This window comes from Phyllostomus hastatus, unplaced genomic scaffold (assembly GCF_019186645.2).
Source record: "Phyllostomus hastatus isolate PE091 unplaced genomic scaffold, TTU_PhHast_1.1 phas_scaffold_60, whole genome shotgun sequence".
Taxonomy (NCBI): domain Eukaryota; kingdom Metazoa; phylum Chordata; class Mammalia; order Chiroptera; family Phyllostomidae; genus Phyllostomus; species Phyllostomus hastatus.
The window spans coordinates 13,248,875-13,261,456 of NW_025334038.1; the positions used below are offsets into that span (position 1 = coordinate 13,248,875).

The window sequence follows — 12,582 nt, forward strand, 5'->3', positions numbered from 1 at the left end:
AAGATAGTCAAGTTAAAATAAGATATAAGGCCCAAGGACCAGACTGCTCAGATGGAGCTATTGGTTCTGTCAGTAAATCATCAGGAGCATGCCATGTGTGACGGCAGTGCTGGAATGTGAACTGGCTCTTTGTAGCTGGAGGAAATGTGACAGTTTTTCCCTCTGGGTAGGAGCCACCCTTATAATAGGAGATTGGGAAATAGGAAAACTGCATTTCACTCTAAAACCAACTAAGGGACAAGACATTTTTTCTTCCTTTTATTTATTTTTTCTTCTTTTACTATCTGAAATAAGGTAAAATTTCAATTTTGCTTCAATCCGTTGCTGAATTCTAAGACCTGGGTTTGAAAGTGTGAAGGTAAAGGCCATTGACTACATATCCACTTGTCTTTGCAATGGCATCTATCCACTGAAAAGTCCCTCCTTTCTTTCCTCATTGTGTTCTGCATAGATGCTTTCCAGATGTTGCTAACATTCATGTAGTCATATTTGCTTTAAGAGAGAAACCCCTTTTCCTTATATTTCTATGTAAGGTAACATTCCTGGACTCATGGTCATTGTCTCACTTTCTTCTCAGGAGACTAACTTCTCAGTTACAGATTTAACTGCTCAGGATGTGGAAGAAGAATCTAGGCATGTGTCTGAGGTGCTGCTGGGCTCATTTCCTAGTGAGCATGTATTGTCACATGCTCTTCGTGATGTTTTTAGGGACCTCACTACAGTGTAGGCATGCTTTTGTTCAGAGCTGCCTATAATAGGGAAGAGGTAAGACTTAGTGTTTGAGAGGGCACTTAGTTGAGGGTCTAAATTTATGTTCTTTTTTTAAAATTAAATGTATTGGTGTAACATGGGTTAATAAAATTAAATAGGTTTCAAGTATATAATTCTATGATATATCATCTGTGTATTTATATTTTTTAATTAGAATCATTTATAAAAGTGATATTTAGATCTCTGTACAGTTGATTCATATATTTGTTTCTTAGTTAATTTTAAATTTAGGAAGAAATGAGGTGTGTGATACATTTATTGGGCCCCTCTAAAACATCTAAAATTAAGCACCCCTCTCTCGTAAAAGGGGCAAAGTGAAAGCAAGAAACATATTAGCATACCTGTACTGAAGGTTGATATTTAATATATAACCCGGGTTATATATTCTTCCATCTTGCCTACCTAAGTCATTCTCCATGCAGCCAGAAGAATGAACTGCTTAAAACGTCTTAAGAGTTTCCTTTTAAACTTAAATCCATCCAGTCTTTCACCAAGCCAGTAAGACCCACAGATCAGCAATCTTTGCCTCTCTCCCTTTTCTCTCCATGCTTCTTCTACACTGGCCTTTTTCTTCTTTCTTAAAAACACAAATTTGGTTTATGACTTAATATAGAGTTATACATAATACAAGTTTTACATAATATAATTTTTGTCTTAAATGTTTATCCCACAGATTTTGCCAGACTATACCTTTCTCAACTCAAATGTAACCTCTTGAGAATGACTTTCTGATTCCTGTCTCGATTAGTTACCCCAACTAATTAGGATAAAGGTATCCATCACCCTGCTTTATTTTCTCCCTAAACTTCACAATCTGCAGTCTTATGTGTTGATGTGGTTTATTTAGGGTGGGTAAGTGGTAGTAATAAACAGATCCCCAAATTTTATCATAGTTTTATCACTAGTGAAATATATTTATTGCTCATGGTACACTCCAGAGAAAGTTCTGTTTGCAGACAACAACCCTCCATGTGTGGATTCAGGGTCCCAGTTGTCTTTCACTGTGTGAGTCTTCTATTCTCTAGACAGTAAATGTATCACTAAGAAGCATGCTCACTTTTTGAAATCTTTGGACCAGAATTGGCACTTATTACTTCTGTTGAAATTGTTTTGTTGATAACCAGTCACATGGTCTCATCCACCTGCAAGGACATGGAGGTAATGAGCATAGAGTTCCTAACTGTCAAGATGTTAATTACCAATAATTATTACCATGGAAGGAGAGAAATAGGTTTTGTTGAAAATTAGACATTCTGCCACATTTGCTTCCCTAGACACAAATTTCTGTGAGTAGCTAGCTTTTTTGTTTTTCCACATAGAGCATACACTCATGTCCTCTCCAAGCTAGACAGCCCAAAGTCTCATTTTGGATCCTGCATTCCTCTCAAATTCCAGCCTCTGAATAATTCTCAGTCCTTTTCATCAGGACCAGATGGTGGTTCCTTGTATTCTGATGACTTAATTGAAAGATTAGCTACCATTCTCCTACCCCAAATAAAATGGTACAGCAAGGACAATATATGCATAACACAGTTCTCATTCAAAAAAGAGAATTCAAATGGAAATTTGACATTGAAATTGGGAAACACATAAAGTCAAGAGTCCAGACCAGGGACCCAATGTTTGGGACTGGAGTTATGAAGACTCTGCTTTTCTGATGAAGGAATTTTCCTAGTTAGAATCTAGAATGCATTTGAGGGGAATTCCCTTCCTCATTGTTCTTTGTGGTTCTTGCTTTGCTTTCTAAAAGCTCCTTCTTTCTCAGTTTATTCTATGGCCACATTTGCAATGAGGGTTGGGGGCATGTCTTCATTAGAGGCTGGGCATTTTTTGCAACTTGCTTCCTGCTTATGAAGCTTTGGGAGACCAAGGCTTGCTTTAAGGGTTTGAGAATGCAAGCCTTTTTGACGGCCATGTCATGGTTTCTTTGGCAATAAATTTTCCTCAGAATTTATTAGTGTTTTGATCTATTTGCTTCCAATCAATGTTGTGTATCCATTGTTTTTCCCTATATAGTGAGTCCTCAGTTAACATTGTTGATAAGTTCTAGGAAATGCAGCAAAATGACATAAGGAAAATAGTTTTGGCTTCATCGATATAAAAAAAGTTAAATTCCTTCAGTATCTCAGCAACACTATAATAAAACAATATTGAAAGAAATGCCGTCATTTGAAGACCTGCTGTACATCCTTTTTGCTTCCTGAAACCCGTTCTCTCACCCTCAGCCCAATGGTGGTCACTGGAAACAATATATGTGAGTTGGAAAGCAATACCTATAATCTTATTTTTGTTTCCAGCTGAGTCTATTTGTTTAAATTATCATTTTAATATGCACTTGTCTTCATTTTTATTCTCATCTCTTGGTATTTATGGTAATTTATTATTTGTTTCTCCATCTCAGCAAGTCCCTTAGTTTCTGTTTGCTAAGCAGTTTATTTTACCCTGAACTTATTAGTTTCTTATAGTACATTGGAAAAAGCAGTAACTATAACCTGACACAAACTAATACTCAGAAGTTAAGCTCCCTGGATCTATAGCCTAAGTAGGTGCTCAGTCAGCCCTCCCAGTTGTTGTGGGCAACAGTGTCCTCAAATATTTTGTAACTGTATACTGTTCTTCTTCATATTTCTAGCATGCAATATCTGTTCCATGCCACTCACTACTTGGCCATTAAATTAATGCTGCATATTTAGATGATTTTCATAGCAGAACCCAAATTATGGTACTGTGATCTATATTGTTTAGGATAGTGTTAGTTAACAGACCTAACAATATGTTGGTTTGACCTGTAGATGATTACCTATCCCTTACACAGTAGTCCAGGACACATCTTCCTGGGTAGCAGATGTCTTTCCTCCATATAGTGATTTGGGGACTCAGGTAACTTCCATGGGGAGGTTCCTTTAGTCCTTAGGAGTTTATTATTATCTCCATTTAGGTTACAGAAGGACAAAGAGAAGTGGGAATTGTACCCCATAGTTGATTCCTTGAAGCCTTTGCTTAAAAAGAACACAGATCTCTTTAACATTCTGTTGGCAAGGAGTAGTCACATAGACACATTTATATGCAAGGGGGGCCTGATAAATTTAATCCTGGCTGAGCAACTGTTTCCCAGTGACAAATAGATTCTATGAAAGAGGAAATATATAGTTTGGTGGACTTGCAGCCATCTTGACCACATGCGTGCATGTGTTTACGTTTCTCTCTATGTTATATCTTGATTAAAATGTAAGATCTAGGAGCCAGGGACTTCCTGTTTGTTCATTGGTAGAGATCTCTGAAACAGGCAATGTCTTGATTAGAGTAGTCACACAGTGAATATTTGTAGAAGAAATGACAATATGATTAATAAATTGGACTCTGGGGTTCATAACCCTTACTCTGGCATTTATTGTAAACCCAAGGTAATTGCTTCAGTTTCCCCATCATCCTAAAGTAAAATCATATTATCTGCCTTAGAGAGTTCAAATGACACAATATATTTATAGCACTTAACATTGTTCCAGCACATAGTGAGGATAGTCATCATAGTCATTGTACATTCAGTGAATTTTAGCTAATCTTATTATTTCCATTATTGTATATGTATATATCTATACAAATACACTATATCATAAAATTTTGAGGATAGTTGAGTAAGATTTTATTTCTGAAATTAAAAACACATTCCATTATTAAGATGATCATTTTGGACCTATATGGAGTTTGATGTTAAAACAAACAATTCACTGTTTTGGATTTGTAAATTTAGATGATTACATTCTAACCTAAATCAAATAAAAAACCTCAAATAGGAGAACATGTAACCTTATAGTACTGAGTCCATCATGCTGATAAAATTGTATAATAAATGGGGGATCCCTGTTATCCTTTATAATGGACATGGAGGAAATAATATTTTATGGGAAATTCAAATTATTGACAAGTCATCAAAAATCAGCTGCCTTAATAAAACATATCATGTAAGAGGGAAATTTCATTGTTGTTTTAGAATGATATTGCATTATCTTTGGCACACTTTATACAGCATACTCAGGAAATGAGAACACATCCAAATTTTCAGTTATTCAGTCAATGTTGATTTAATACCTACCATGTTCCTATCATTGTGGCAGGCACTGAGAGTACAGTGATGAGCTAGATAGAGAGGGGTGATAGTCTACCAGGTATATAAGCCAATAAATGAGAAAATGGAATGCCAGGTTAAGTGCCACGATAGGAAAGAGTACAGGATCCTATGGGCACTCTCAAGAAAGGCATCTATTAGAGTTATGGGGTCTCATATGTTTCCCAGAGGAAATCATATGTAAGCTCAGATCTGGAAAATAAGGAGGAGCTAGTCAGGTCAACAAAACTTTGGTTCTTTCTGATGGCCTACAATTGACATTTTGCTTTAGAAAAATACAGAAAATATACAGATGTATATATACATTTTTCATATCCCATCAACCAGAGAAAATCAATTAATATTTAACTTTATTCTTATTTCTGTGTAAATTTTATGTAATTGAAGTAAGCTAATAAAATATTTTCCTGTTTTGTCACTTAAAAAATATTAGAATCATTTTTTAATTCTTCCTAAGCAAGAATAATATTAGCAACATATTTCAGTTTCTTTTTTTTTCATTTTTTCAGTTTCTTTATAAGCATTGTAATGACTAAAGGATATTCCATCTAGTGGATAAGTCCAACACTTACCTCATTGTTATACATTTAGATTATTGTTGTTTTTAGTGTTTTAAAATGCACTGGGACTTAACATTCTATTTTAAATACACTCAAAAGTATGCAAACATATCAATACTTGTCAAAATATGGCAAAGTCTACATCTCCTGAGAATAACTAATAGAGAAAAATTGAGGAAGAATTAATTTTCCTGGGCTACCTATGACTGCAAAAGTAGAATCTTCTGATATTTATTATCTCTCTAGATTCCCCCTCTTAGAATTAGTGTTTTCTTGAAGGTTCCTGTGTTATGTGAACCAAGAGGTTCTTCAAAATGCTGGTCAGTATTGACATTATTTGTTTTGGATTTCTTTTTTTTAAATTTTATTTATTTATTTTTAGAGTGGGAAGGAAGGGAGATAGAGAGGGAGAGAGAGAGAAACATCAATGTGCGGTTGCTAGGGGTTATAGCCTGCAACCCAGGCATGTACCCTGGCTGGGAATCGAACCTGTGACACTTTGGTTCGCAGCCTGCACTCAATCCACTGAGCTACGCCAGCCAGGGCTGTTTTGGATTTCTTAGAGCCTTTAATATACTAATGTGCATTGCTAATCTGCAAGAGAGGAGGTATATTGCTATTTTCTTTTCAAGTAGAGCTAAGTTTATGTTTTTTTTATTCTAAAAATGTTTTATTGTGTTGACTTCTTTCTAGATTTTTTTTTGTAGAGTTATTTAATCATGTTATCCTATTTATATACAGCTTCTCATGAGACAAGTGTTCCATGGAGCACAACTTTGTGGCTCTTCATCATTAGTGAAATGAAGTATTGGATTAAGTTTATCCAGAATATTTTCAGATACTAGTCAAAAGAGCACTGCCTACCCATGAACAGGCTGGGCTATGAGTCAGAAAGTTGTGGGTATAGATTGAACTCTACATTTCAGGAGCTGTGAGATCTTGAACTGAAACTTTAACCTTGCTAGGTTCCAGCCTTCCACAGGGGTAAGATCATTTTGTGGTGCAGATTTAGCAATATTTTAAGCACTTGGCCCAGCTCAATAGTCACTAGGTTGTAGTTGCCATCACTATTATTATCTTTATTTTTAATATTTATGCCCCTACTCCTTGCATACCATGACAAACTAGAGTGAATTTAAAGTAGCAAAAAATAGTGATATACCTTTACCAATTCTCTATTGAAAGTAGTCCCAACAGTCTCCCATTTTTACTGGAGCCCTTGGATTTTGTCACACTGTCTCAGAGGCAGTACGACAGGGATGAAACTAGACTGCAATCTCCATGAGGGTAGGGATAAGTAACTTGTTTACCAGCATATACTAGTGATTAGCACAATGCCTAGCTCAGAGTAAAATTTCACTTCATGCATTCAAAAACAAGAATAATAAAATATATTTATTAGTTAAACATAATTGCTTTAAAATTACCCATGCTACTGCATCACATTCTCTTACCCATATATTATATCACTGACCAACCAATGCATGCTTTTTAATGAGCTTGGAAAGGTTTTCAGAAACCTTTTTACACAGCATTCCAAGAGCACCCTGATAAATTAAGGCATGAAATTAAAAAAGTACTGACATTGTGTGTTGATATTTGACTAAAGTGCCAAATTTTGTTGGCACTTTAATCTCTGACTTGGATTTGTTGGTTTTACTAAACAGATTACATTTCCTCAAGAATAGAAGCCCTGTTGTAGTCATCTCTGTTTATACTAGTGCCTGACACTGTAGCAACCACATAATAACTACTCACAGATTGTTTTTCCAGTCTATGAGGGAATGAGTGGGTCCCAGCTGGTGACTTACCTCATAATATTCCAGGTCTTCCCTGCATAAGGGAAAGGCATTTCCAGTACATGCTTATAAACTCTTGACTATCTTAGAAGGTATTAGCACATTTAGTAAAATTAGCTTTTCACGTGATGTGTCACAAAATTTTCTCTGGGTTGAAGATAATAATAGACCTGAAGTGCTCTTTGGATCAAACAGTATGTTTCTGAAAAATTGCTTGACAGGTAAATTTTTTCAAAATTGGATTATATTAAATGTATACTGGAGCCATCTAATAGATCATTTACAAAGCATAAAAATTCATGTAATTTGTCATTGTTATAATTCTGATTTTCATGTCTAGCACAATTAAGACTGTAGGGCACCCTTGGGAATAAAACACACTAGATGGTTAGAGTTTTCATAGATTTGAATATTTTTCTTTATGTATTTTATGTTTTCTCAGGATTGCATTGGCTATTTGAGGTTTTTTTGTGGTTTTATACAGGTTTTAGGAATTTTTTTTTGTTTTATTTCTGTGAGAAATGCCATTGGGATTTTTGTTCTTATTATTTTATTTTATTAGTGCTGCTGTGATTATAAAGGAGGTTGTTTCCTTCACTTCTCTGTCTGATATTTTGTTAGTATATAGAAATTCAACAAATTTTTATATTGATTTTGTATCCTGTAACTTTGCTATATTCATTTATTGTTTATAATAGTATTTTTTGGTGGAGTCTTTAGGTTTTTCTCTAAACAGAATCATGTCATCTGCAAATAGTAACAGTTTTACTTCTTCTTTCCCAATTTGGATGGCTTTTATTTTTTTTTTTCTTACTTAATTGCTCTGGCTAAGACTTCCAGTGCTATGTTGAATAACAGTAGCAAGAGTGTGTATCTTTGCCTTGTTCCTGATCCTAGAGGAAAAGATTTTAGTTTTCCAATGTTAAATATAATGTTAGCTGAGAGTTTGTCTTATGTGACTTTTATTTTGTTGAGATACTTTCCTTCCATACATATTTTATTTTTTTATATTAAAAAAGGATGTTGCATCTTATAAAATGCTTTTATGAATCTACTGAGATGATTATATGATTTCTACCTTTGTTTGTTAATGTGGTGTATTACGGTTTATTGTTGATGGTGTACCATCCTTGCATTTCTGGAATTAATCTCATGGTGTATGATCTTTTAAATATATTGTTGTATGTGATATCTAGTATTTTTTTCTAGGATTTTTGCATCTGTGTTCATCATACATATTGGCCTGTAATAGTCTTTTTTTTTCTTATTTCCTTAACTGGTTTTAGTTCAGGGTAATGTTGACTTTGTAAAATAAGTTATGAAATATCTGTTCTCCATTTTTTTTTTTTTTTTTGGAAGCAGGAGTTGAGGATAGTTATTACATCTTTTTTGAATGTTTAGTAAAACTTAGCAATGAAGTCACCTGGTCCTACACTTTTGTTTTTGGGGAAATTTCTGATTACCGCGTTCATATTTTTACTAGTCCCAATCAAGGGGCCGGCCTGACGCCCAGGGGAGCGGGTTGCCCCTGGGCAGGACCCCACCCCCGGAAATGTCCTGCCTGCGTCCTCTTGGGTACAGTTCCTTCTGAGAGTCTTGGGCTCCCCAGGGAGGTAGGACACCTGTCCCGATTAGGTACAGTTCTGCCGTCTGTGGCCTCCCCAGTCCCCTTGCGGGAAAGGCCACATAGTCTAGTCTGACTGGGACACTCTCGGAGGCTGCGGTGGAGACCCAGAGAGTGAAGGGCGAACCTCGCACATATGCGCAGAGGAGCGGCATGGGGGCACCTCAGCAGAGCCCCTTCCCAGAGTCTATGAAGATCATTGGTAGGAAGACCTCCGGGTACTACAGGGAACCCTTTGTATTCAATGATGGCTCAGACCTTAAGGTCTCCTGTGGCAAATGCTGCAGCAATTCCTAATCAAATGAAAATGCTTCCTTATCTTGGAGTCGTGAGAAATAGGATGATGTCAACTCATAAATTAAAAAAGAAGATGAGTGAATATATAGGCTGCTGAATCTGGGTGAAGGATGCTCTGCAAATGATGTCAGGGAGTCTTTTCGTAAGCCTGCCAAGCAGTACCATCCAGACGGTGGCTCCTCTACTGCCGACTCTGCAACCTTTATAAAGATTGGAGAAGCTTATAGGAAGGTGCTTTCCCACGTGATGGAACAAACAAATGCCAGACAAAATAAAGCTGAAGAAGTGGACAAAGAAGAAGGGAAATTCAAATATAAACACCCCAACACTGGCATTATTTAAGTTTCGAAGGTGTTGGTTTTGGATATCCAAGTCAATGGGAGAAGCAATATAGGCAATTTAGAGCAGACCATGCAACTGAGTAAGTGATGGAATATCAAAAGCAGAAACTATACAGCTTATATTTCTCTGATAGTTTAACTGTTAAAGATGTAAGGCAAAGTAAAGAACAAAGGATAACTCAAGCAATAGAGTGTTTGGCGGAGTATCTCATTCAGGAATCAATGGTAAAAGGAGACTTTGATAATCTCAGTGAGAAAGGAAAGCCTCTAAAAAAGTTTTCTGGCTGTTCATACATTGATCCCATGACTCACAACCTATTGATAGACAATGGATATCAGCCAGGATGGATCCTAATGCAAAAGGAAATAAAGGATACTATTGATCAGCTCAGAGAGGTGACTTTTTAGCGTCCAGGAAAAAACTTGTGAACCCCATGACAGCAACTGAACAGAAACAGTGGAACCAAGTTTGTGAGCAGTTTGAAGAAAACATCAGAAAACTAAACAAGCAAATTAATGATTTTAATTTAATGTTCCCCTGCTAACCAGGCAAAAAGTCCATTTTGATGCAGAGAAAGAAATTGCCAGAGCCCAGGACATATATGAGGCCCTTATAAAAACAGAAGAAGTCACAGATAAAACCCAAATAGCAATGATCAGGGAGAAGGGGAGAGAACATCTGGAGTCAAGATAGGTTTTTTTCAACTGGGTAAATATGTGGAAATTTATTAAAATCTGACCATTTCAACAGTACCCTGAGTCATTTTCAGTTGTACTGACATCACACATAGAGCCTGAGATCATGCTGCTACCCAGGAGCTTGAGAACTACGATCAGTACTTTTCACAAACTGATCTCACCTCCAGATGTGTGAGGAAGAAGGCTGTCAGAAACTGCATCATAGAGATGATCAACCAGCTTTCCTCTGGGAATAGAGCAAGAAGAGAATGAAGAAAGCGTTTTAATCCATTTCAGAGTTTAATTGTCAGCCATCAGGTGAAATGAATTTGGACAGGGACTCAGACTGGGAATCATAAAGGGTATTCCAAATGTCTTAATGCAGTCTTAAACTCTAATTTAAAAAGTTGCCATTTCCCATCTTCAAACACAGGCACTTCAACAACAACAACAAACTGAACAAATATTATCAAAAGTCATAAAATTAAACAAGTGCCGGGAATGTAGGAAGGAAACCTCCAAATGATGTGTGTTCTTTGCCAGTTTGCTGCACTTACACACCTGAGGCTATTTAAGCTCTCAGTGGTTCCTCTGTCTGGGGTGCTGTATGGGTGGAAATGCTGTGATCAGGAAATTAGCCATGGAGTTACTGCACTGTTCTTTTTTTAAAAAGGGTCCTCTCTGTGGGTACTGAATTTAAAAAACAAAAACCAAAAAACAAGTACCTGGGTTTTACTTTGTACTTTTCCCTACCTAACTTCATGATTCATTGGCTGTAGAAATTGATCAACCAAGCTGGTTGATTTAGCTATTCTAGAAATAGATTCCCGTGTCTACTTTTTAAAAAGAGTTCTGAGTGCATTTTGAGACTTTTCAGGAGTGGAGGTTGAGGAGGAATAACACTTTGGCTCAAAGGAAACAAGATTTCACTTTTGGCTTCACATCTAGGCAGAATGAAATGTTAGGTTTACATAAATCTACCCGAGGTTTCTCTGTGTCGTGTATGGGACTCCCCAGAGGCTTTTTCAGCTACATGAAAAATCTTGATTCATGTCTTAGGGAGCTAATTTTCTTAGGAATCCTTTAGTAAACAAAGACAAGATGTCTGAATTTTATACCAATTTGTACCTTAGGCAAATAAGAATTTGGCATTAATGAGATAGTTGTGTCTCATCCACTTTTCAGCAAATCTGACTTTTGTTTAAATTTATTGAGGGACATTGGTTAATAGGATAATATAGGTTTAGAGTCTACATTTCTATGGTACATGATCTGTATATTGCACTGTGTGCCCACCACCCATAGTCAAATTTAATCTGATGTATTTAGGTTTGTGTAACTGCTCTAGCCACAGAACTGGGCAACTGGAAGGGTATGGAGATGGGTCAAAAGGAGCAGGTCTGTTTCCTCATGGAATCCAGAGCGAGGTGTTATGGATGCTGTTCAGAAGCATGGCTCTCACCACTTTCATTTTGGAAGGACAGCTATTTGTAAAGTATGTGATAGTTAAAGCAAAACTACATCTTCAAAAGGAAATTTCAGGCCTTTTTGCTTAAAATGATGGGGCATTGATTGCTATAATATGTGATTATTTTGTCGAATGAGTTATTTGGCTTCTAGAATGACAGCATTACTCTGAAGAAATGCTAAGTACCAACACACCTTAGAAGCCTAGGATTCTGTGACTCTTGTTAAAAAGGGAATTCAATGTATCACACGCAGTTGCATTGCAGAAGCATAGATCAGGGAAACCATCTTCAATACTGGATAAAGGGAAAGTAAAATTATCAGAAAACTCTAGCAAGTCCTTAATTTCAGTATAGTGTACTTTATGTTTATAAATGTTGTCGATATTAATAAAGTGAATTTTAATGATAAAAAATGTTTTTACTAGTGATCGGTCTATTTTGGCCTTCCAATTTTCATGATTCAGTCTAGGAAGGTTGGATGCTTTTAAAAATTTGCCGTTTCTTCTAGGTTGTCCAATTTGGTAGGGTATAGCCTTTCATAATATTCTGGTGTCATCCTTTGTATTTGTGGGGTATCTGTTGTAATTTATATTTTATTTCTGATTTAATTTGAGTCTTCTCTCTTTTTTCCTTATTAAGTCTAGATAGAGGTTTGTCATTTTGTTGATCTTTTCAAAGAATCAGCTCTTTTATAATTTAATTTTTATATATTTTTTTGTTGTCTATTTCATTTATTTCTGTTATTATTTTTGTTATTTCCTTCCTTCTAATGACTTTGGTCTTCATTTATTCTTCTCTTCCTAGTTCTTTAAGGTTTAGTTATAGATTGTTTATTTGATATTTTTCTTGTTTTATGAGTTAGGCCTGTAATACTATAATCTTTCCTCATAGTACCACTTTTGCTGCATCTCTAAAAT

At 36.0% G+C, this 12,582-nt stretch overlaps 1 protein-coding gene and 1 pseudogene across 1 annotated transcript in view; both read left to right on the top strand.

Moving 5' to 3' along the window:
• Nucleotides 1-12,582, top strand: part of THSD7B (thrombospondin type 1 domain containing 7B) — a 776,886-nt gene that overhangs the window by 130,733 nt on the left and 633,571 nt on the right. The window lies entirely within an intron of this gene.
• On the top strand, nucleotides 551-10,257 carry LOC123810298 (annotated as a pseudogene).